This window comes from Ostrinia nubilalis, chromosome 8, assembly GCF_963855985.1.
Source record: "Ostrinia nubilalis chromosome 8, ilOstNubi1.1, whole genome shotgun sequence".
NCBI lineage: Eukaryota > Metazoa > Arthropoda > Insecta > Lepidoptera > Crambidae > Ostrinia > Ostrinia nubilalis.
The window spans coordinates 7,225,928-7,253,883 of NC_087095.1; the positions used below are offsets into that span (position 1 = coordinate 7,225,928).

General features: G+C 36.7%; 1 protein-coding gene across 4 annotated transcripts in view; it reads right to left on the minus strand.

Moving 5' to 3' along the window:
- Positions 1-27,956, minus strand: part of LOC135073836 (protein roadkill) — a 61,857-nt gene that overhangs the window by 31,708 nt on the left and 2,193 nt on the right. For all 4 annotated transcript variants that reach the window (XM_063968045.1, XM_063968043.1, XM_063968044.1 and 1 more), the window contains one exon: positions 6,355-6,388. The gene's annotated coding sequence lies outside the window, so the exon portion shown is untranslated. Of the gene's footprint in view, positions 1-6,354; positions 6,389-27,956 lie in introns of those variants that run through there.

Below are 27,956 nucleotides of genomic sequence, written 5' to 3' on the forward strand. Positions count from 1 at the left end.
TAAAAACCAAAAAACATTTCATTCTTAAATAATCAAACATCGGAAATCAATCACCGGTAATTTTTTGGGTATTCATAGCACCGTTGCTCTAGAAGAGATGCCTAAGAACACTGATGATAATGACTACGACTTAGGTTGTACACCCTTGACATGAATTTTAAATTTTACTGTCTTTAAATTTAAATCATAATTGTCATTTTTATGAATAAAGATATATGAAGAAAAATTGGGTGCATTTTTTCATATCATTTTTTCGAAAACTTATCGATACATCTATGTGAACCGTACGAAACATACCCATCACTAGTCACATTCGTTTGACAGCCGTCATTCTAATCAAGCTACATTGGATAGACTATAATCTAAAATTTATGAATTCATGATGATACACTTTTCTGAATTAACTGCATTTTGATGTGATTTTATGCAATACACACGCAAATCTATAACTTTCGTTTTCTAAAATGAAAAATTGGATAAACAATCGTTAAAAAAAGTGAGAATTTAATTAAAATAGAATGCTACAAAAATATTTTATAGTTTAACATTGTATTATTACATTGTATATTAAGAATGATGAATAAAAACGAAATCAGAGCGCGGCGTCTGGTTGTAATTTACGAATATTTCAGACACAGTGTAGCAGACCTAAAATATTCAATTGCAAGTACAAGTTGGTTCAGTGCACGAAGGGAGAAGTTGTTGCCCCCGTGTGGAGCCTTGAGCCGCCCTGGCCGACGAAGCTCTGCATACATCAAGTCGACCGCGTTTTAAACTCTACGCCTGCGAATTAGGGTCGTCGAAAGATTAAGAGCAGCAAATTGCCTCAACCGTTCGGGGACAAAATGGAATGACACAACTATTCCACTCGTTTTTATGTCTTCTAATTGTAGTATCGACATACATACGTGCAACGCTCACGTCTTTGTCTTAATATCCACAGAGTTTAGCAGTAATATTTTTAAAATTGATAATATACAGCATTTTAACGACAGAATAATAAACTTTGCCGTTACAACGTCTAATGGAAAGTGTTCAATTAAACACAAAACCCAATTTATTATCATTCCAATTTGTGATGATTGTATTCGCGTTAGCAATGTTTTGTTCAGAAAGTGTGTTGGGTACAAATTTTAAGTTTGAGAACAAAGGATGATACGATATGTAAAACGTGGAATGAATATGATTCATAATGAGCAGTGATAGAAGGCAGACGAGTGGCCGCAGTAACGCGTGCATCGGCTGCGACGTTGGAATAATGCGAATGCGACGAGGGTACACCAAAGTCATCCAGTCAAATCCCTCCAATGACGTCTCGAGCACCCGTCGACCTTGGTTCGGGCTTCAGGGTTAACCTCCCAAGGGGAAAAGGCCCTTCAGACTGGAATTCCTTAACCCAGCCTACCTGCTAATAATGCGTTTAGATCTTTTGTTCGTCGTGGCATTACTTTGTGCCTCGGTGTGCAAGAAATGTAAAATGAATAGAAATGTTCTCTAAAAAAATTTTATTGTATGAAAATCTTTAAGACATAAGTTCCTGGAAAATAAAGATAATGCAGTAATATTTTGGAGCTGTGATGAAAAAATTAGTACCAAATGTAGAGATTTAAAGAAAAATGAGTGAAGGTTACATATACCAAATGATACATATCCCAGAAACGAATCTTTAATAGCATTTATTGTTCTTAGCTAACGTTGACCCGGTATGAATAACACATCATTGTTAACGAATGGTATGAATAATATGGCTTAAAGGACTTCATCTGAAACTTCAAAACTCTCGAAGAAAAGAAAATGATTCATCGTTTTGTAACGTTATTAGGCACGTTTTGTGCCAGTACCGCGGTCGTCCGGTCCACGTTTTATTCAATTGGAATAGTCATCTAAATTTAAATGAACGTGTCTGCTTTGTATTTCTTAGTGAATTATCAATTATGGCACGTAAAGTCTCATTTTTGTTTTTGTTTATAACTTTTCGTAGATGCTTTTCGAGTTTGCGTTGGAACATCCACTGTACAAATTGTTCGTAATGTTCAACGTCAAATTCGCACTAATAAAGTAACGAATTAACACCTACTTTTATCAAAACTGTTTGATCATTAATTGATATCTAATTAAATACTAAGATTCTAAAAGAATTTAAGAAGAACAGAACTCTACTTTTTTTTTGCTAACTACTCTGCTGGTATCTGTTTTGATATTGCTTCATCCCTATATTCGGTACAAATCATTTATGTAGATGTCTGCGACTGAGTCAAATCGAAATCAATAGTTCATGTTACAATGTTACAAGCCACGGGAGCTTTAACGTAGTAAACTGAAGCTTCTGAACTCGTAAACATATTACAGTGTGAGCAAAATTTAATTGCACAGCGGAGTTATGTGCAGAGCATTCTGAACACAAGTGTTTCACGCACGAGTATGCAATTTGCATTAGTTTGTTTGCAGTTGACTCGTGTTAGGCGGAGTTGACGCGTGGGCGCGGTCCCGTGCCATCATCGCTGCTGCGCTATGACCTGGATCCTTGCATCAAGGGCACCGGGCCGGATCATCCCTCACCCCATTTACACAACACCCCAACACACCTCAATGTTTCGTTATAATTATAATTGGCTTTTGTTCGAAACAGTCACGGGCCGACTTTTTATAATCACTCAGGTAAGCGTACCTGACACCGCGTTTTTCGTATCACCGCAGTGTTGTTTACTCAGTATATTGTGGCTCTCCTCTTTCAAAACAATGTTAGAAACTTTTTTTTTACGATATAATGCACGGTTTTTTTATTGTGATCAGCAAAATTAAATGTGTGTTTCATACCGAAAAGAACTCGACATGTAATAATTAAATTAATTAATTTCATGACCTTGGAATTCAGATAGAATAAAAAATGTATCAAATACATTTTGCATGATAAATGGCGCAGATGCTAGGAGTTTCATAACTTTAATAGAAAATTAATTAACTTGACACTTGCAAACAAAAACCAGTAATCCAATTATTTCTGTCTGTCAAATCCAAGTCAGGCCAACCTCGGTTTCTAAAGCAATAAAACGTTAGTTTGTTACTCATCAATAAAGCAATAAAAGTTAGAAGTGAAGTGAGAACCCGACGAAAAATTCGAATTATGTTTATGAGAATAACCACATAACGAATGTCCATCATCAGCATATTTATTTTTTAGAAACTGCAACAAGTGCTTCAGATCCGCTCGCGCGCACTTTCCACGATTAACTTTCTCATTTACAATTCGAGTTGACCTTTCCTTTCTATGGCGCTCACTTCGAAAGGGTCAATTGACAATTCAAATTCATGACACTTGAAACTGAAACTTTTGAGGCCACTTGATTATCGACTCTATATTGCCTTAATACGACTTATTATTGTAATTAATGTAAACGATATCAATACTCTGAGTGATTATGATAACGTTACCAAAGCTGAAATTGAGTACACATTTGAATTTCCCTGTTTTGTCTTATCGGGTTTTTGTGGGTTACTTTGGTAGGTATGGAAAGTTTCAGTGTGTAGGAACAACTAAACACGACCGCTAATAAACGTTACAAATAACTAATTAATTCAGTTAGCAGCGTAAAGTTTCATACCAAGTAACGTAAAACGTTTGTGTTTCATCAATTTACCTTTTTTGGTTAATTACTATAAATGTGTTACTAGTGGATTACTGTTAGGTTACTGGTTGAACAAAAAATATTATGTATTACTCATGCAACTTACTTATAGGTGAACATTTAGCATTGGTAAAATACAGTTTTGATGCCCATAATTTTGCTGTACCTAACACACCTTTTTCTTTGTAGTGGAAGTGTTCATCATCATGACAAATGTCACTGAAATTAGCCTTATCATTATTTGAAATGCGTATTTCCATAAGGCACATTTATGAAAATACGTTGGTTTTCTGTTTGCAGTTATTCATGTAAATCCGGGTTGTATCCAATAATCGCGTATTTTGATTCGCTGCACGTTTGCATTTTGAAGGTCTTCGAAGGAGTGTCTTTCGTGGTTTGCCTTTTTGTTCCACAAACGTACAGGAAAACGGCACAGACCGCAGGATCGCTGACGTCATTATACCACAGTCCATTCGTATTCAAAATTTGTTTGTGGACAAAACGAAGATGGTAAATCTACGTATTAGCTGTTTGCCAATAAAATTAACGAAATTTTCCAACAGATTCAAGAGCTCAATAATCCTGTAACCTAGTAGGTATTCCCATTAATTGTTTGGATTTTGGATGTTGTTTTCAAGTCTTCTGATACTTACATAATCTCCAAATACAGTACCTAATCACCTTCGACTAAAATTTCATTTCTTTTATCTTTTTTAAATAAAAAAAATCATAGAATTACATAATACGATTTTTAATAATGATATTTACATATCATAAAATATAAAAATACAAGTACATAAGTTTTTTTAAACTTGTAAAAAACAAATTCCATGGAAATATTGATAGAATATGATAATATAATTTTATTGAAAGTTTATTTCAGCCAGAGAATTTTGATTTCTTTTCTTCCAACTTTATTTAATTTACGTATTAAATTAGTCTTAATTTCTTTCGCAACAAAATCGTGATACAGTAACGTGCAAGATGACAGATAGATTGTAGATAGTTTGAATATTTAATTGTGTATGCGTGACACTTGTGGCTTTCTTTTATGATTTTCGACCGCAAGTGAACTCTGGGTTGAGCACACGCTACTCTCGATAGAGATGCCATTTCATAGTTTACTATCGATAGGATTATTTATCGATAGTCGATTAGCCAAGGATTCTATGTTTATCGATTGAACTTTCAATACTATAAATAGCGCAAAATTTGATTAAGACTATTGATGACTTGCATATCTTGTAATAGTATTGACACTCATAAAATAATGTCGATCGATATTATTTTCTTTCCTGAAAAGCAAAGCAACTATCGAATACTCTCGGTGCGATCGAAACTTTCAGACTATTGTTAGTAGTTTAGTTTCTGTAGTATACTTTACTACTACACTATCGATACTCCTATCTTCGAAGTTCAACTATCGATAACAAAACTATCGCTAGTTGGGCATCACTAGTCCTCAGCTCCCAGCTAGAGAGACTGAGAAAGCTCGCAACTAGACGTAGAGATCGGTGAAACCCTACGGGGTCGGCGCGAATGCACATGTTTTAGATATTAACATCTACTAAGGGACTTGATAGAAAACTACTTGGACATTTTAATACATTTCTATGAGATTTTATATGATAACTTTTAGTATCTAATATCTATAAAACCATGACGGTATTGACGGTTTAAGGGTTTTCTCTCACTCAGGAATTATTATTGCCCGTTTAGATGGTTTGGTGAAATAAATATCGACAGCTTTATCTATTTTATTTATTAGTGAAACCAAACACAATCTAACTTCTTTGATGGTGGTAAGTGGTGACTTATCTACATCAAATTAGTTTTACAATTTAGTGTCAAATTATTTTATACTAGTAGAGTTAATTAAATAATGAACTGCGCAAGTATAACAATTAATTTTACCTTATTTGTTAAAAGTAATTGTAACTTAATTTTCCAGTATCTGATTATAAATTATAGGACGGAAGTAAGAACCTTCCATTTTAATATATCTCTTATTTAATTTCCTAGAAACGGTGTAGGCACAAAAAATAAACCTTCAAAAGACGTGGATTCCGATATCGAATTTTGAAAGTTTAGAAAGAAACCTCGTCAACTTTTTAAAATGTGAAAATCTTAATCTATAGTTTTTGTCCAAATCTTGTGTAACGAGTGTTTTTATTTTTTCTCGCGAACCGAGTGGCGAAACTTTATAGTGAAAGTGCATCTCCGCGTTGCGCTTGCGCATCGCATTCAGAGTATTTTTCAGTCGTGAGGAGAGAGGGAGAAACGTAAGAAAGCGCGGACTGGCGAAGGTATAGTAAAATTTGAAAGCGCTACACAATAGCGCGTTGTCGAAATTGGAAAGTTGAGCGGCGCGCGTTCATTGCGTAACAGCTCTTACGGGCTGACGCTGACGAAAGGTACGTGACGTCACCGGCACGAAAGTGCATCGGCCGCCGCCCCTCCGTGCACGTGCGGTGCAACCACTGCGCTTCCTGCATCAAAGGACTTTCTATTGGGAAACCGCGGCGGTAAGCGCTCGACTTGTCTCCTATTAGGAAATTGGACTCTCACGCACGGCGACACGGCGCGAGATGCATCTGATTGAGCAATGACGCTGGTGCTGCGCTTACACAACCGATTCGGCTGTCGCGGGACCCATGGCTACAGCCGTGGGAATCAACGACCACTTGCATGCAATGACTTTCTATTTTATTAATACTGTGGTACTTACACTTTTGTAACGCTCGAAAAACCGGTGGAAATGCCTGCAACAACCAAAACAAAGTTAAGATTTTCAAATGTTATGCAAATTAAATTTTAATCAAAATTAAATAAATAAAATTTATGGTTAGTCATTGCTTATTATACATAAATGTAGAGTGAGTTAACGCAAAACACCAAAATTCTCATTCATAAAATATTGTACCAGAAGAACAACAATATAAATAATACGAATGCCATTTAACATTAAAATCAATTGTGTATCCATTCGTACTCATTACAACTTGAAATCAATATAAGCTGCCTTGACACTGTTTGCTTTTACAGGCCGACAGATGTATTTATAAAATGTGGCCCAATGATAACAATATGAAGAAGACGGATTATGTATTAATTTAATTTATATTCACTTGGTGCATTCATAAATATTTGTTAATGTTTTTTAATTTATGTTTGCTAATAAGTTTAGAAATTACGGATTATAATTACGTTACGCGCTTTCGCAATGAGCGCATTATAACAATATAACGTTTACCATACAAATGTCACGCCGATTGACCAATAAGTGAGAGAGTTTAAAAGAATTGAGGTCTCAACGCGGGACGCTCCTCGAAGGAGTTCATGGTTGAATGGAACATGTACAGTCTTCAAACATTTCGTTATGTTTTAATCTATGCCGTTTTCCACAACGTTAAGGCGCATTATGCCGTGGTACAACAAAAGTGGTTCCTAATTGTCAGATTGAGAACGGCCGCGAATAAGTAACGATTTAATCTTTAAGTATTTGCAGTTAGCGTTGATTTTTGTTCACAACCGCTACGGCATTCAAGAAGTAGGTTGAGAGAACGCACGTCTAGATAGACCCGTATATCCATAGCTGGGCACCGTTAATCAAATAGTTAACTTCGTTAATCGTTAAACCGTTAATAAAAAAATTAACTTCGTTAAACGTTAAAACGTTACATTTCGCAAGATTTAACGCAAGTTAACGTTAATCGTTAATCCGTTAACACATGATAATAAAACGAAAAAAATAATTGTATGCAAGGTTCAAATAATTTCGAAAGCTTGTATCGCGCATGGAATTTATTCTTCTTTTATGTTTGCGCTACAAGCTTTCGAAATTATTTGAACCTTGCATAATTACCTACCTACAATTATTTTTTTCGTTTTAGTACAACTGCATTTCGGAATAAAAGCTTGTTTTTAAAAAGTTTTTTAATAGACAAAATTTCAATTATTTGTCCGTCAGACAGATAATTAGTAAATATTAGACTCATATTTTATATTTTCTTTCATAATTAAATAATAACAGTGCTACATCGAGTTGAAATGGCGCGATACGTCACGCTTGAGTAGAATTTTTACTCAAGAGTGACGTCACGCGACATTTCAACTCAATATAATACTGTAATTATTGGATTATGGAAAAAAATAAAAAATATGAGTCTAATATTTTCTAATGGACATGGCGCACAATTTTTGTTGAAGATGCCAAAAAAAACTACAAAAAATTAGAATGAATACTGTATTTTTACTTTTTTGATATCTTTAAAAATGACTGAATTATTCAAGCTCAAAGTGCGCTCTTCCGCTAGGAGCGATTTTCCGCGCGGATTTTGAAAATGTGACGTAGTAACATGAAAAGCTGCATGTAAGATATTATCTGTGTACAATGGTTAGAATGGTTAGTAGGGGAGCCGAAGCGGGGATTTCGGGACTTACTAAAGAGTGGCAGACTAACATACAAGGAAATACTTTGTACCTGGTTGATTACCTTTAAGTATGAATTTTTGATATAAAACGGCATTAGTTCTTATGCCTCTCACCCAAAAAATACCTCAATTAAGCCCAAATTTGAGACCGCAGTCAAACTTTGAGTGACGATGGAAACTAGCCTAGATGGAGGACACATGAAATTGAACTTCTGCTTCTTCATTGATAAAGACTTATCATTTACCATACCTTATCATTTTGTATTCCATTTTCAAGTCACTTTTTTTTCGCTTACTGTTTAAACAAAACGTGGGATTTTTTTAAATCTCAGGTCTTTTGAACGCACATCTGAACGATGTCTGGTTTTAATTTCTTCAGTTACTCCGTGACCATGGCGCTTGCAACAGTGCCGAAATATTGGAAACTCAAAACTAAGGTACATGGTAGCAATCCCGTCAGTAATAATAATAGGAAAATGTCTTGAAAAATAAGTAAATCGTATATTACTTTATGTAACTAATTTTATTATGTATCATACTTATAACTAATCACTTCATTCAGAACTAGAAAACGATTCCAAGGATTCCACTTTTCTTCAATAGATGATCAAGATAAAGAGGTATTTATTATAAATTGCTCTTCCACCATTTCAATTATTCTATCTTACATCTTACTTGATGAAATCTTTTTCAATTTTATTTACATGGTCATAACATTTTCACCATTTCTCTGCACCAATTTGTGAGGTACACCTGAAACCCCCGATAAAGCAGCTATTATAAGAATAATATTTAAAAAATCCTCCTTCTGACGCAGTTAGGTAATAAACTAAATGTATCCAATTTCACTCCAACTTACTGTCAACTCAACGACGCGCTTTAAAATCAAAAATTGACTTTTAATTATGCCTTATTTTACAATACACATTGAAAACAATATGACTTGTAGGGTTTGTACCCGGGTAATCCCGGAACCGAAAGAACCGGGAAAACCCGGGTTTTTTCGACAGCTTAAGAACCGGGTTTTAAAAATTCAAAACCCGGTTCTTTCGGTACTTTCGGGTTTTGCATATTTATCTAAAAATCTGTTATAGGTATTAGGCATGAGTCGTAACAAGAACATTGCGAACGTATAGAGAACCTAAAGATATCAGATTACCTACTAATAAAGATTACCTACTTATTGGTTTTGTATTTTGTTTTTTTTATGAGATATGTAAATATTTTAAGCATTTTTCTTACAATTTTTTAAAATCACTGGCATATTTTTGTTTGCGCTTACGCTGCGACAGGTTATACAGAAGATTGACGAGTATAACTTGCCACTATGCTTGGCGTTCGTAGACTATGAGAAGGTTCGATTCGTTCGGGTCTTGGGCAGTGCTTACAGTCTCTTCAGCGGTCCCGTATTGACTATCGGTATATCGAGGTGCTGAAGTGCTTGTACAAAAACGCCACCATGTCGGTCCGAGTACAGGAGCAGAGCACGAGGACGATTCCTCTGCAGTGAGGCGTTAGGCAGGGAGATGTTATATCTCCTAAACTGTTCACCACTGCATTGGAAGACGCTTTCAAACTCCTTGAATGGAAAGGATTCGGCATAAACATTAATGGCGAGTACATCACTCACCTTCGGTTTGCCCACGATACTGATTGTGGTCATGGCAGAATCGTTGTAAGATCTTAGCACAATGCTTAAAGACCTTAATCGAGTTTCCTAACAGGTAGGCCTGAGGATGAATATGGACAAAACAAAGCTTATGTCCAATGTCCATGTTGCGCCCTACCCAGTTTCGGTTGGGAGCTCAATCCTCGAGATTGTTGACGATCCAGCTAGGTAGGTCCAATTTCGAAAAGGGAGACAATCGTCGAATCCAACTCGGCTAGGCAGCGTTCGGGTAACTACGCAACATCTTTTCATCCAAAATACCTCAGTGCCTGAGGACGAAAGTCTACAACCAATGTGTGTTACCAGTGATGACTTATGGCTCGGAAACGTGGCCTCTCACTATAGGCCTTATACAGAAGCTCAAAGTTGCACAGCGTGCTATGGAGAGGGCTATGCTCGGTGTTTCTTTACGAGATCGAATCAGAAATGAGGAGATCCGTAAATGAACTAAAATAGCGACTTTAGTTCATTTACGGATCTCCTCATTTCTATGTCAGCGGATTCAGCGGACATAGCCCGACGCGGACGCAGAACTGACGGCCGATGGGGCAGGAAGGTCCTGGAATGGAGGCCGCGTACCGGAAAACGCAGCGTGGAACGTCCACCCACAAGGTGGACCGACGACATCATAAAGGTAGCAGGGAAGCGCTAGACGCAGGCCGCTACCAATCGATCAACATGAAAAGCATTGGAGGAGGTTTATGTTCAGCAGTGGACGTCCTATCCTATGGTTTAAAATTAAATGATGATGATGATGATATTTTTGTGTGAGAGTTGGCAACACTCCTTCTCCTTTATTTGCTTTGCATCTGACAGTCAATATATAAATAGTCAAATATATCGATAAGTTGGATGAAAAAGACTGATTGTGGTACCTCAATTGAAAACTAATTATTTTACTTTTTTTTTATTTTTGGGAGTAGAATTTAGTAAAAATAGAAAAATATTGTAAATCATGTTTGTTGATTATTCCTAGTCTATTCAAAGAAGTGTTATTTCAATAAAAAAACATAATCAAAATATTGTTTTTTTGGAACCGAAAGAACCGAAAAAACCGGGGCTCCCGGTTCTTATGACCACCAGACCCGAAAAACCCGGTTCCTCAAACCAGAACCGATTCTGCATTCCCTAATGACTTGCTTGAGCTTTTTCGACTTTTTCACAAAAATAACAAATAGGCATGAAGAGATTACAAAATTTCTGCAGCGACTGACAGTTCACTTGATTTACTTTGACAGGTGACAATAAAGCCAGAGACATTTGCCATATGAAAGACACACTTTTCCAATATTTTTGTTTGCCATGAGATTCTGGTACACCTATACCTATCATTTAATGAAAAAATAAACTAAACTTTTAAACCAGACTATGTACATTGAACAAAATATTTTTCTTTTTATCATCAAGCTTAGCAGTCTAATAAGTTACTATGACACTCGAGTTAATCCACATTCAGCACCATAGCCTCCCCTTCTACAAGGCCCTCTACAAATGTCAAAACGTCACTTAACCCTTTTAGCACCAGTTCTTTTGTTTTTGAGAAGATGTACCCAAATTTTTATATCAATTTAATTATAGTCCAGTCGTTTGGTACAAATTAACGTGGTTACCTGGAAAGTGTTCCGGGAGTTTTGAAAATTGGTGATTAAAATAGATTTCGCTATGCTCTCTGTTAGTCTGTTAGTTAAGTGTGATTGCCGCGCTCGTTGCGAAATTGGAAAAATGCTGCCTTAGAGAAGATTTTTGATAGTTACATTCTTTCCTATTTCGTCGTTACAGCCAAATGACGTTCACTGCTGGACAAATGCGAGAGGCCTTTGGGTTTTCCATAGGTTTTTCATAATGAACAGTCCTGCGCTGCCCGCATTCAGGTTCTTCCCGCGACCTTTACCAGATCGTCGGTCCACCTAGTAGGAGGCCTGCCCACGCTACGTCTTCCAGCCCGTGGTCGCCACTCAAGAAATTTTCTGCCCCAACTCTGTCTGTCTCTACGAGCTATGTGTCCCGCCCACTGCCACTTGATTTTAGCAATTCTGCGTGCTATATCGGTCACTTTGGTTCTCCTGCGGATCTTCTCATTTCTGATTCGATCACGCAGGGAAACCCCGAGCATAGCCCGCTCCATCACCCTTTGGGTGACCTTGAGCCTTCTTATGAGGCCCATAGTAAGCGACCACGTTTCAGAACCTTAAACTTTCCTATTTATTTCACGACTAGCTTTTGCCTGCGGCTTCACCCGCGTGAAATTTAGTGTCACAGATCGGCATAAATTATAGCCAATATGTTAATCTGGGTTACAAACAAAACAATAATATTGTACAGTTTCAACAAAATCCGTTGAGTACTTTTTGCGTGAAAGAGTAACAAACCTGAGACACAGGAATCTTCTTAGTTCAGGTCTGTCAGGTTTCACCCACCAACATTCTTACTTTTTGTTTTTCCTGATTGTTTGTTATCATAATATTATCTGTTATGTTGGTGAGAAATAAACATTACTTTACTTTATTTTAAACTTCCAGACATCCAAACTTTCGCATTTATAATATTAGTAGGATACAATTATGTTATGTAGAAACAAACAAGACAAAAAAAAATGTATACTTCAGCAACGCGAATTTTTTTATACTTCAGCATATTTAGGACACCCGGCAGCGTGTCCTGCCATGATCAAAGAAAAAAGAACTCGCAATTTAGCAGGTACATTAATTTGACTGTTTCACAACTCTAAATCTATTTAACTTACATTACATGAAATTTATCACATTTATCAAAGCTTCTTAGCTTGTCTATGTCCCAAAAATTATAAAATGAAAAAAGTAGTTGTCAAAAACCTTTTTAAGGCGGATTTTTTTCAATAAGGCGGGCGCGCGCGCGACTATAAACGAGGTCACAAAATTCGGAAAGAACATAGCGAAATCTATTTATTCACCAATTTTCAAAAATTCCGGAAAACTTTCCAAGTAAAATTAACAAATAACTGGACTATTTACTCGTTATTGAGCACAGAGACACAAACTTGGTTATTTTTCCAAAAAAATTATATTTAAGTGCATAATTAATGTAAAAATGGCTTCATAGTGCACAAAATTGGCAATAGGTGGCATAATAATGGTTACTTTTTTAGCGCCTAGTTTGAAATGTGATTGAACGATGACAACTAACAACAGTTGTCAGTTAGGTAAAATTTTATTTTAGTTGGAAAAAGACAAAAAGTGGTAAATGGGTTAACGTGCGGGGGCTGCAAAATCATGTTGTGACGTCACGCGCGAATATTGGAAATTTTTGAAAATTTTAAAAAGTCCGTAAACTTCTCGAGGCTCTATCTTCGGTAATACTGGATGGATTGAGGTGAAATAAAAACTAGTGTAATGTGTGTGATCTAAACTTTAAATTAAGTCATAATTTAACTTAATATTACAACTTATGCGTGTTGTCCATTATCTGTCTGACGGACTAAATAGAATTTCGATTTAATTACCCAGTCATCATCCCTATTATTATAATTTTATTTTACACTTTTTTATCTCAATCTCAGAGCCTTGGTTCAATTACAATACAATTTAGCACCAAAGTGCTCGAAAAGACAAATCCAGCAAACCCGGACTCGATACGTTTCCACCGTTTCGTTTAGGAATTCCTATGGCCACCTCCTGACTCCATCATCAGGACCCTGGACATCATCTAGTACTAAAGTGCTCGAAAAGACAAATCCAACGAACCCAAATTCGATGCGATGCCGCCGTTTCATTTAGGAGTTCCTATGGCCACCTCATGACTCCATCATCAGACCAGCTCAATGGTACCATAACATTGAATTGTCATCGTACTTACATACAAGTATACAAAATTTCAGCTCAATCGGTTGAGGAAAACTGGTCTTAAATTCAATTGCAAGAGTTGTCCCACACATACTAACAAGTGTCGTTAGTGATCTGGTCACAAAAACTGTTGTTTTGGGTTCTGGAAGTTCTGGAAGCCCGAACGTACTTGTTAGAACGCGTTTTTATAGCGTTTTTCAGCGTGCCTGCTGTATCTTTTTGGTAAATAGTAGGTACTGGATTAACGATTAACGGACTTAGGATAATTTAACGGAAGTTAACGAGTCCGTTAACATTTTTTAAAGTTAACTTAAAAGTTAATCCGTTAATAGAAATGTTAACTTCGTTAATTAACGATTAACGGATTAACGAGTTAATGCCCAGCTATGCGTATATCACAAAGATTCATTAACTCATCGACGTGAGATGCTGATTCCGAAGAATGTTAGCTCCGTAACTGTGCTTGTATCGATAATTTTTATGTTGTTGATAAACATTGCGTCACTAGGGAAACTAAATATCGAGTGCAACACGGGTGCATTAATTTAGTATTGATATCATTTTATTATAGTAATTATTTTTACTACCCATGTATTTAATTTGCAATCAATGCGATAGTCGCGTTTGAGTTTAATTGTAGATTGAAGTAATCTCAATTTAAATCAAATACTTAAATTGAACATTCCAAATTCATACACAATTTATATTTATTGAATTCTCAGAATAGATTCAATGCCTTAATTCAAAATAATGTTAATTTGGTGAATAACGAAAAAGGAAATGGTAGAGGCACTCCTTTTAACGGATTAACCGTGTAATAAACGGTTTAAGAAAGGCGAGTGGTTGGTGCACTTTCTATTAGAACAGTGAACAAAAGTAACGAGCAAAAGTTACGATATCTCGTGTGATATAACAGCCGCGGGCGCCGCTCGATGCAATATAAATCGCGTCCGACTGTAGCGGTCCAATTTTATGCCTTATTCGATGTTTCGAAACAATCTTCTAAATTAACTCAACTGTTTGAGGGACTCAAAAGAGTTTTGTTTATTTATAGGACCCCAAAACAAATTATTACGCGGCCCATATTGCGTACTGTCAAGTTGTCAACCATACAAACAATATTGCGTAAAGAAATTAAGCTGGTAAACAGTTCAGGAGCCATGGCCCCAATTTTGTCATTTAGGTCTTCTTTGCCAAAATATTTTATAAACAATATTCGGATTATTTAATTCTAAACAAAATGAGTGCATGAAGCTGCAAAGTTTGAGGATTTTAATATTAATGATGTGGAAAAAACTTGAAAGCTCAACATCTCGATAAAAAAGCTTACAGGTAAAAGTTAATACGCAGAAAAACTGATATCGATTATCCATAAAATTAAAAGAAAATCGAGAACTTTTCAATAGAAACCTTTGGAAAAGTGACACACGAGTATTTTAACATAATCACAAGTTAGATCTCTGAGTGACAGTATCGCGATACGCGGTAGGGATAAATACATAAATCCACAACATTAGAAACTTGCAAAACTGGCTGTTGCAAGTTATGAATATCTAACAATCTGACTATGCCACATTCTCTAACAAAGTACTGGCTGGTAAATTGCAAGAGATCTCAGCGAGAAATACGTTCACCGTCCTAGATGCGCGGTACTTTCGTTTTGAAATCGGCGCGCACAATTGGCCGTATCGGGGCAGAAGCGAACCAGCTGCAGTCGAACAGTAGCGGAACGCATTCCAGCGTTTCTAAAGCAGCCACTCGACTTGCTGGCGATACACTTCTGGACGGAACAACACCTACCGCCAGCCTAAATCGGCTGTGTGTATAAGCTAATTACGCCCCGGTTACTTTCAAAGCCCATGAAAGTTAATCCCTTCTACGGCCTTACGTTTTCATCGCATTATTCCGAAGGCCAGAAATTGTTACTTCACGTGATAGCCGACACCATATCATACTTTATTATGTAGGTAATATAATATGCAAAGAGCATTCACATTTGAAAAATAATCTTTTCTTAGATGAATTACTAGACTGAAAAGTAGTGCGAATAAATTCAACGCAACAATTTGAAGATTTAGTATTATGAGTTGGATATATTCATCTTACAGTTACTCGTAAAGAAAACAAAGCAAAAATTTCACGTTTAAAAGTTTCACGTTTCACCATTCAGACGGTTTTAGAAAGAAGTCATATATCCGTGGAGATTTCACAGGGATGTTGACAAACCCGTAAAGTTACATGAAATAAAAGGTATAACAAAATGCTACAGAAATATTACATAACTATGTCAATTTGACTGAAATAATGCAAACAGACTTAACTGCGGAACTTAAAGCATAATCTAGATTCTCAGTGCCTTCGCGACGCTAAACGGATGTCTAGATAATCACATCATCGAGGAACTAGCGAGGCATCGTAAAGCAAAACATCCATTAGCTTCCAGGAAGTCAGTTCCATAGATTCACAATCTTTCGCTCTATCTTAAGGCCTTTTACGTTTCATAACAAACGTTTGTGTAGAAATACCAAGTATTGAAGCACTAATTGAACATTATACAACGTATTATCATCAGTTCATATCATATTAGCAATCAATGAATGCTGTCGTTTCTAGTAGACTATCACGACCGTCCACTTTATAATGTAGAGCTTCCTGACCCTCTTTCATGGCGTAACAACTTGAAAAGATTTTCTTTTCATTCAATTTAGTTTCTTTTTCGTCACCCCTTTGTATGATTTGTAAGCAGTCGTTATTCCAAAGAAAATGTTAAAGCCATATCAACAACGACAAAGCGCCACAATTCAGTATTGCCTCAACAAACTTTTCGAATTTGCAACTTCAGATCCGTTATACAGCTTTTGTTGTAAGCGACTCTCTCTCGTAGTTAAAATTTTCTGTTAACCTGAATAAGAAGTGCGCGAAACATCACTGTTGTTGCAATTTGTATTACATTAACCACTACACGGTGAATGTGACATAATTTCGCTAGATCTGTGGTTTTGAAAGAACACCACTCGCATGACACGCGGTCAAGCAGCCGTTCTTTGTTAACCACTTATGACGTACCATTCATGCGACGGCAACGGAGCCGCGTGGTTGTTGTATGTTGATGATGACTTACATTCTTTATTCGATTACTCCTTGAATGAAAACACGACTGCTTTTTAAATATATTCATATTAGAATTATTATTAGATATTAGAAGAGGTATTATTGGTATTCTGATTTAATTAAGAAATTTTACAAGCTCTTTAGTTAGAATCTCTCTTTAGTTTCAGCTGTGAGTGCTGTGACTTTGGTCTGTGACATAAAATATCGCCCAGCAGGAAGTTGGTTCAAACAGATATTCATTTATTGCTCTCATACACAGCATAGAGCATGTATTTGGAATAAACTCGCAAATGCGTGAGATCTCATGCAATTAAGGGAAAGGGACCGAGAGGAGATTCGAAATCGGTTCAAATACTTTCAAACATGGGCATATAAAAGGCATTTCATTTATGCAGTCAGCGTGCGCCAGATTTCATAAGCGATCTCTCTACACCCTGATCTAGGTTAGGTGGTCGACATCGGCGGCAGCGGTGGCGTATCGAGCGCAGTCCGATGTTAACCTACATACATCGGTGGCACACTTACTCCAACCGAGTTGGGGACGAGAACACCCGTACCCGTAAATTCGTGACCCAGCCCTCCCCCCTGTACCCTCTGTGACCTCAGCTCGCGGATCTAATCGGCTCGCATATAACAATGTTAGATAAGCGCTATCATAGTATCACATCCCAGGTGAAAAGTGTCCCAGCTAGCATTCAACACGTGGTTGACGGAGTGAAAGCATTTTCTAAAGTAGTTACAAAATAAACAACCACGCAAAACTGTTATATTCAAGTTAAGCTTTTTAAAAGCTCAATGCACAAAAAATATTGCTCTTAGAGAGCAATTGATGCTTCATTGTTTGCAAAAATGTTTTAGTTTATCGTACAAATAAATAAATAAAATTAAAATATCGTCCTCAGTTGTTTCTTTCTGATGACAGTGATGATTTTAAAAATAATACCAATGATGAGCTCAATACAAGTGCCATGTTCCTAAGTTTCAGAGCAGATTCAACATTGCTACTGAATTTTACAGAATCCAATACGTTTTAGAAAAAAGCATACTGCAGGTTTAAATAACTATAGAAAGACTAAGTCGCTGATTAAAATGTTCTGGTTTCCCTCTCCAAGAGTCACGAAAGGAAAGCTAGGCTACAAAGTAATAACTAAGATACTGGATGTGCGATCGTTAAATGTTAAATGGGAACAGGATCAGGGAAAAACTCGCGCAAATATAAAATCATTGCTACCAGAATGTATCGAAACAGCTTTAAGTAGAGCTTAGTGAACTTTGATTTTTGATAGGAATGTAAAATAAGTTATTAATAGGATAGATAATTGCGCAACAGATTAAATCGTTATAATTGATTACCCAAAAGAACTGTGAAAGTTACGTCCAACAATTATAATTTAAAATTAATATCCTCACTCTACGCTTTTGTTCTTTAGTTAGGAGGTAATAATGATTACTATTAAACTCACTAACAAAGCTTTAGCTCCATATTCACTATCGAAGAGCCAACAAAACGTGTAGACTTCTAGTGGCAGTGCCCTACCTGAGTTGCACCGGTTCCCAAAGGGTCAACGATGAGCTCCGGTCGCCCGGTGCACCGAGGCCCGGAGGGTCGACGCCCGGCCTGTGTCGCTAACATTACGAATCGATAACCTGATTTGCAGACCACTTGTCATCATTCACTCGACACAACCACCGATGCACGGTATTCCCACAGATAATGCTTCCATTGAAATTGGGTGAGCAAATAGCGCACCAAACAAATCTGGATTACTGGAAATTTTATTTGATATTTTTAATGTGGATTCCAAATTCATCTTTACTCTAAATAATAAGTGGCATAGTTTACACAAAATAAGACTAAAAGTTATAGTTAATTAATTGACAAATTGAATAACTATAAGCTGATAAAACTAACATTGTAAAGGCATGCGGTTGTGCACCGAGTTTAATTTGATTCAATGACAAAGCCTATTTCTTTAATGATGTAACGTTTAGTCGAGCGGTTTAATGAAGCCTGTTTCGCAATAAAATGCGGCGCCATTGCAATAGTGCATTGAGCTAATTGTAGAGCTTTGATTCAAAGCACGCAGCGCGATGCCAGTCGGTGCGACAATGCAATGCAAGCGTCCAGCGCGCGATCGGAGGTCGACGCCCCGACTGAAGAGTACAGGGGATACTGACCTGTCCTGGACACAATTAAAATGGCAATAAGTACCAAATTACTATGAGGTTAAAATATTTATTATGCGATTCAAACCTATTTAGGTAATATGAGCTATTCAAAATTGTAGGAGAACATTGAATAATTAAAAATGCATTTTATCGAATAAAATACAGAGCCTTGTTCCTGGCTGACTAGGTACACAAATAATCCACATGACATTATAACCTGATATCTATTTTGACAATAGTTTAGTAGGTTTAAAGATTTTTAATTTATCAGCTCGAAGAGTTTTTACAACAACAACGCCAGTAAGATTTAATTGATTGTCGTTAGTGTTTTGTTATTACTACCAACATCATTATTAAATACTAATCTATCTACCCTTCAATTGATATGTTATGTAGGTAGGTACATTGTCATTAGGCGTATTAGAACAAGTTTCGACGAAAGATATAATACTTAGGTACTGTAACATTTCCTACTGTTATATTTCCGTGTAAACCTATCATATCGACCATGTTAGATTGTAGGTACCGAACTAGATCGAGGTAAAGCGATGACAAACACGATAACACAGCGATAACGTATCTATCAGTTACACTATGCGAAATAGCTAGTACAAAATTACAGTTGAACCCTAACCGTGTTCATTTTAACAATAACAACGAAAATGTGGTTCCATTATCGAGTTTATTTGTATCGTAGCTTTTGCATTTCAATACGTGAAAGAAAATCTATCTTGCATATTACTTCCCGACCTTTGCCGAGTTATTTATATTACTAGCGTGATATGAAGCTTATGACATTCGGAAATAGGCATTGAAGGTTTCATATTTATGAAATAATTTTATACCTAATACTCTTCGTCTTCTTAGTACCTACATATTAGGTAAGTTCCCGAAAGCTACGGGCTTAATAATTAAGCTGAAATTACGTTCTAGGAAGAATCTGAGCGGCTTCAAAAGTCAACATGTTATGTTTTAGGCAGGGTTCAAAATGATAATATTATCAATAAATAAATTATCGTGATAATAACAGATGGATAATTATTAGAGATGGGCCGACTAGTCGCCGACTAGTCGGGAAAGCCGACTATTCGGCATCATTTGTAGTCGGCCGACTAGTGACGACTATTCGGCAAAATCTGCCGATTATAATCGGCGCATTACAAAATTAAATATGTTAATGAAATAAAACTCATAATCACCAAGATGATTATGAGGTAGATCAAAGGCGTTTATCTAAACCTAATTTTTGACTGCAAAAAATCAGTAAAAAGTGGTTTCACCTGATTTAAAATTTTGGCAATCAGTCTCAATTCATACAAAGTTAAGATTAGTTAAAATCATCAAAAATGTGTAAAGTATATGTAATTTGTCCATATAAAAATTATGACACTTTTTTCGGGGGAAAAATGCATGGAATTGCATACCTATCCTGCGGGAAAGTGGTGGATTATGTGGGGCTCCTTTCATCGGAAGGATGAGGAATACCCACATAAATAACCCCTGAGCTCCGTCGATCGCCTTAGTGTGAAGAACTATCATATGGGAATCCGAACAAAGCCATCAACTATCACAGTCTGTGCCAGCAATTGGCGGGCCCTGCCAATCCGACGGTGGTAGTAGTCTGTGCTATGTAGGCAGGGGTACCCCCACGCCCCCAGCTTCTGACCATCACCGTGGAGGGTGGAGAGGAATCAGTGGGCCTAGGATGCGTCCCGCGATAAGCGCAATTTTGCCCATACATTTTGACGTCGATAAGTAAGAATAATCCGCATCCTAGCCCAGGGGGAAGCGATCATATTGTCACCTCCTCTGACTCCTCCGCCGTCGAAAATTATGACATCTACCTTAGGTAAGTGTTAGGTGATTGTAATGTTGCTTTTTATTTTTTCTCATATTTTTTCTCATTTCTAAAGAAGTTATATTTATCTCTTTAGAAATCTAGATATTCTAATTTATTTGAGAAATCTAGATAGTATTCTTCGTACAAGTAGGTATTAGAATGATCGGCATTGCCGACTAGTCGGCCGACTAATCGGCAATTTGAAAACCGATTAGTCGGCTAGTCGGTTAGTCGGCAAAGACCATAGTCGGCCCATCACTAATAATTATCGTTTGATAATGACAAAAAATGCGCTCGTGAAAATGTACTGTATTCGAAGTTTTCGAACGTGTATTTCCGCACTTGCGTCTAGTGATGGGCGTTAATCAACATAGATAGTTATAAAACCTATCCTATTTAGCTCCACAATGATCGCTAGTTATCTAGCGTCAAAATATTGATCTATTTTCCAAGCTTTATGATATTTTTTTATGATTTAGATGGATAACTTGACAACAATCAGCAACCAAAAACATAAAGCAACATTCGCAATCAGAATTTCGAAACAATATAGACAAATGTATCTTATACTGTTGATAATTATCCGATAATTATCATGAAGCGTAATTATCTTGATAATTTCGAACCCTGGTTTTAGGATTTTTTGTAACACAAATCAGAATCTTTCACAAGCAGAGAAGCAAATAGAATCACAAAGCTATTTAGTCATACTGAGCACTCCACGGTTTATTATCTGAATCCTTATTACGTACGATAATAACATAGCAACAACAATGTTATAAAATTTCGTATTCGGGCCATCCCATCTCGGCAGGCGGGAGCGACCTAGAAGCTGAAAAGATTTTCATTTATCATGCGCCCTTAGTCCTTGAAACAAAACTTGCTCAAGGCCCACTGGATCCCGGAAATACATAGGGAGAGAACACCCCTTGTACCTAAGTAACAAGGTCGAATTGACGTGACTGGGGGTGGAGGCAACGAATCGAACGATCAGTTGAGCGATTCCATTCCGTAGCAAGGTTAGGCGGATGCGTAGCGGTATGAAGGCAAAAATATAAAAAAACACCGCCGGGAAGCGGAGCATGTTTCAAATTAATAAAACGATAGCTTGAAAGTAGGTCCTTCGTGCGTAGTCAGACTTAATGACATAATCGTATCTTATGAAGCAGTTAGGGTGCTGGGACATAATTCCGATATAACTTTTGCTTCTTTCTTTAGTCAAAGATCAGACGTGAATAAAGCTTAGAGCTTATTCTTTATCTTGAAAGCTGTGTAGTTAACCTTTTGCACGCCAGCCCCTTTTTACGTCACTTCACGCCCGACGCCAAGCTTAGTAAAATTTCCTGTGATAGTGATTTTCTCTAGTGATGGGACATCCACAAGTATTGTTTAGGTATTTTTTGGAATTTGGGGTGATTAACAGTAATAACTACGAACTGAACTGCAATAAAACACAATTTCATAACAGTTTCGAACAGATTTTATTTCTAATCTATAAAATACAATAAGAAAAAAATAAAAACCTTCTAAATTTTCATGTCATTACAAGGTAAAGTTCACAACACTATTTGGCAACTATAGTTGTCTACGGCGTCCCCAAATAAGTGTTTTTATAAAAAAATAGAGTTGGAAAAATACATAATTATTATATCGATGAATATATCTATAATTAATATTATAATCTACTAGCTTTTGTCCGCGGCTTCGCCCGCGTGAAATAGTAACACCCGCAAATCGTCATTATAGCCTTTATGTTACTCTATAAAGTTTGGATGTCTGGATGTTTGTTACTCTTTCACGCAAAAACTACTAAACGGATTTTGATGATACTTTACAGTATTATCTACACTAATATTATAAAGAGGAAAACTTAGTTTGTTTGGTTGTAATAAATAGGCTCAAAAACTACTGGACCGTTTTTAAAAATTCTTTTACCATTCGAAAGCTACATTATCCACGAGTAAATAGGCTAAATTTTATTTTGGAAAAAAATAGGATTCCGTAAAATATGTAGATAATGTAGTCAACGCGCGCGAAGCCGCGGGCGGAAAGCTAGTTGTTTATAACCCAGAATAAAATATTATAGACTATAATTTATGACGATCTGTGGCAAACGAAATTTCACGGCGGGTGAAGCCGCGGGCAAAAGCTAGTTACTCTATAAACAATGATACTGTAGTATCATCCATATCAGTCATATCCGTTCAGTACTTTTTGCGTGAAAGAGTAACAAACATACATCTATACATTCACACAAACTTTCGCCTTTATAATATTAGTAGGATACTAATATCTATACTCTATACTAATATTATAAAGCTGAAGAGTTTGTTTGTTTGTTTACTTGAACGCGCTATCTCGGGAACTACTGGTAAACGTCATACAGAGACTTCTACTTTGTATTGGAAGGTAGTAGTGAAAAAAGAAAATATTGACTTACCGACATAATATTCACATCACTATCTGTTTATTAGCTTCGCTTATGACGTCATAAGCGGGCGACTATAGTTGCCCATGGCGTAGGGATGACCATGATTTAAAAAAATCTAGAAACGTCTAGAAGGGTATACCTACTTATCGATAATACTCGTAGTATTAACGTTTATTGAGTTCAGGCAGTGGTTCAAGGCGGTCAGTTTTAATAAATTAGTTACGCACATCATTACAAGAAAATAGTTTCGTGGTTTTAACGTCTTGTGGTTCAAGATACCAAGTGTAATCGTTATGTTACAAGATAAAAATTCTGATATTATTGAAGCCAGTCAGGAGGAACGCCAAAGTTCCCCATCAATTTTGTATCCCAGAAAACGAAAACTAAAAACCAGCGAAGACAAAGCTTCACAAACAGATAGCAGCTATGTTCAATATATTAAAGTCAGTGAGGACGACATCCGTGCCGTTATGATAAATGTTGACGATGCACACTTTTTCAATTCACATCCTCGTGATCCGCAGAACGAAAGCTTTGCTGCTTTAATAGCGTTTGAAATGGAGAAGGTACCACCAGAGGATCGCTCCTTAGTTTACGTAAAAATAATTGACTTCATTCGTAAAGTTAGAGGAGAACGCAGTATAAATTCAAGTTGCCCGTCGCCAGAATACTGAAAAAAGTGCTGAAATATTAAATTTTCGTCAAAATTATGTGAAAGTGACATTCAGTTGATTTCAAATATTAAATAATAATACTGAATTACTAAGTGTTTTTATTTGATTATTACAATATGATTATCTAAATGAGCACATTTCTTAGGTAAAAATATACGATATTACCCCATCACTAGCTGACATCTAAAGTGGTCATTGGCGCCGTAACAAGTGACAAAATCGTAAGAATTCAATACTAACTTTAAACTCATTTTTCACATTTACTGACTAAATTTATTACACAAATTTTAATTTATAATGTATTTTAACATTATTAAGAATGTTTAAAACGCAATTAACAGTCTCTAGGGCGTCCTGTAAAAAACAAAAATATTGTTGAAAAAGCAGCAAAATTTAGACAACTTTAGTTGCCAATGGCGTCTTAGTTACGGGACCGTTTTGCAACTATAGTTGTCAATGGCGTTCAAAAGGTTAATACGGTATCCTTCCGTTTGGCCAAATTACTTTTCGCCAAATTTCACTTCGCAAACAACTTATCGCCAAAGTTTCATTTCCCAAATAAACTTTTAGCAACTGTACTTTTCGCAACTAATTCATTTGGTCAAATTAACATTTGGCCAAATTTTACTTGGCAAATGTTTATATAGCAAATGTTTTATTTTGCCAAATATTATATTCCAAATAATTTGCTTGGTCAAATTGATACTTCACATACTTACGAGTACCCACCGTTACCCACAAATCAAAGCATAAGGCACATGGTCATGGTTTTCACAATAATTTTATGTAAAACAGAGAGATTGCAGAAAATAGTATGGTTGCAAAAAGTAGGTATTGTAGAAAATAGTAGGTTAGGTTAGGTTAGAACAGTGACCCTTAATGCGCGAAGGCGAGCGAAGCGTGCCGCGGTAGCGGCCGCCGAGCGCTAGAATCATCTCTATTGTTAATGAATCATTTGGAAATTTCGATAAAAAGAATGAAATATGAAAATTTATTTAGAAATAATTATGTTATGTTTTGCCAAATGAAACATTTGGCAAAACATATTTTGCCAAACAATAATTTGCTAAACAATAATATGCCAAAAACGACATTTGCGAATTAAAAGTTTGCAATAAGTTGTTTTGCCAAATGAGAATTTGCCAAATGAAAATTTTCGAAACGTTGTTTGCGATGTGATAATTTGGGAAACGTTTTTTGGCCAAACATTAGTAATCCAGTTAATACAGCACTGGGCCCAAAACTGATCCCTTGGTTACTCTAACTTTAATGTTGTACATATGGATGAGGCAAGAGAAGTACCTATGAGCACATTAATTTTAAAGGATTTTTTGAAAAATGCACATTTTATGAAGGCAATATCGAGACTTTGAAAGCATATAAAAAATTATAATGTTCAATTTAGGAGTATGAGGGTTAGGCCTTGCTAACCTTTTCCCTTGCCTCGCTAAAACTATGTTTCAAACAGTGTTGGCACTAATCAATTAATTTTTTAATCAATTAATTAATTTGATTAATTTTAATCATGATTAAATTAATCCTGATTAAAACAATCATGATTAAAAAAGTAATCATAATCATGATTAATTTGTTAATCATTAATCAATAATCATTAATTTGATTAACTTGATTAACTTCTTAAATGTTCTATCGAAAACAATGTTAAAACACTGAATTCTAATATTAGATGTTTGGTTTTAGGCTACAATTCTATGACAGGTCATACCTAGATAAATATAAGGTAACCTAGACTGCCCCCCGCCCCCTTCCCTCGCTGAAACTTCCGGGGCAGTCTTCCGACCTCCCGTAGGAGGATATCAGTCCACTTCCCCTACCGTTCCAGCACTTACTTGCAACCCCACACTCCCACCACCTGCCCCCCACCCCTAGCCTCCCCTGAAACTTCTGGTACGAAGTCACCCACACCTCCCCAACACGCAAAACCTCCTAGCTTAGCAACCCCACCCTTCTATTGAATTGCCCACGCGTGGCCCTCCCCCCGAAACTTCTGGTACGAACTCTCCTGCAGCTCCCCAACACGCAAAACCTCCTAGTTTAGCAACCCCACCCTTCTATTGAATTGCCCACGCGTGGCCCTCCCCCCGAAACTTCTGATACGAACTCTCCTACACCTCCCCAACACGCAAAACCTCCTAGCTTAGCAACCCCACCCTACTATTGAATTGCCCACGCGTGGCCCTCCCCCCGAAACTTCTGGTACGAACTCTCCAGCACCTCCCCAACACGCAAAACCTCCTAGCTTAGCAACCCCACCCTTCTATTGAATTGCCCACGCTTGGCCCTCCCCCCGAAACTTCTGTTACGAACTTTCCTGCACCTCCCCAACACGCAAAACCTCCTAGTTTAGCAACCCCACCCTTCTATTGAATTGCCCACGCGTGGCCCTCCCCCCGAAACTTCTGGTACGAACTCTAAAGCACCTCCCCAACACGCAAAACCTCCTAGCTTAACAACCCCACCCTTCTTTTGACTTGCCCACGCGTGGCCCTCCCCCCGAAACTTCTGGTACGAACTCTCCAGCACCTCCCCAACACGCAAAACCTCCTAGCTTAGCAACCCCACCCTTCTATTGAATTGCCCACGCGTGGCCCTCCCCCCGAAACTTCTGGTACGAACTCTCCTGCACCTCCCCAACACGCAAAACCTCCTAGTTTAGCAACCCCACCTTTCTGTTGAATTGCCCACGCTTGCCCCTTCACCTTGGGAGGGGGGGGGGGGGGACTCCCCTATCGTCAGCCAGCCCGCTTAACTTCTTTCCTGACCAAATTTTGCTGGAGGATACCGGAAGAATAGAAGGAATTGTGAGAAACAAAACTAGTGCGATAAGTGTTTTGAGTAGTGAAAATTGACGCAGTTTTTTGGGAAAACGACAGTACAACTCCAGATCCCCCCTTTGCTAGACATTTTATAAGTCGCGGGTACCTTTTCATACACCCCCAACCCTTTTCTTATGTAAATAGTAGATAGTTAATCAAATAATCAAATTAACGATTAATGATTATGATTAATTAATCTTAATCAAAATTTTTGATTAATGATTAATTAATCATAATCAAAAAATTTTGATTATGATTTTAATCATTAATTTTTAATCATTAATCAGATTAACTTTTTGCCAACACTGGTTTCAAATGATTTTGAACCAGCTCATATCAACAACCAGACCAGTCTTGGCACCTTACAACTGGAAGGGCCAACCCCAAATGAAATTGTAAAAGGCACAGAAAAAATAGATTCTATTGAGAAAAAACTAAACATACATCTTAGAAGACTGATGCCCATTTTCACCATCAATCTCTAATTTTTATGTGACCCCTGTGGTAACACATAACAGGAATTTTGTTTTCAAAAGGATCACTTAAAAATTAGGGATTGATGGTGAAAACAAGCATGAAAAAGTATATTAATTTTCATAGCCCACACATGAGAATGATTAACCATATAACTTACCTACAAAATATGTCACCATTTTCAAGTTCTTTGCAAACACAAGTTACTGATGGGTCATTCCATGACAAATGTTACCGAGGGTGAAAAACTAAATATGTTCTATTCGCATTAAATCTGATGAATTTTGAAAGTAAACATTCCAAATTATAATGTGCAACAAAAAAAATCTGAAAGAAACAAGTAATTTTTAAGTTATTAGTCTTCAAAGTCTATACTTAAGTCAACTCTCTGAATGACCATTTTCTCTCTAATTATTGGTAATACAATTTAAAAAAAACTATCAATCTGTGAATCGTTTTGCCACTATATGATTTGAGGGTATTTATCATAGTATTGGTAGATAGCGTCATAGTCCCAAAAAAATTGATAATCATCAAGTTTTAAGTGTGTTTTCTTGTTACTTCGGCGATGTAACACCCGAAACAAAAAAACAGGTATTTGTTTTATTATTGTACTTTACACATGGATTAGGGTAACAATATTTGGTAAAAGTAAGGTCATGGTAGTAATGATTTCAAATACTAACTAATATCTGAGCATGATACTAATTTAGTATGTTTTTTTCTTGATTAAAAACTGTAACACCCGAAACGTTTCAGGTATTACATTTTTATTTATATGTCGATAATGTGTGTATATTGCTTGGAGAAGTCAAAAAGTATTACTGTGAGGCTCCTTAGACCTCCCACTAGCGCGAGCGCTGGCATCGGAAAA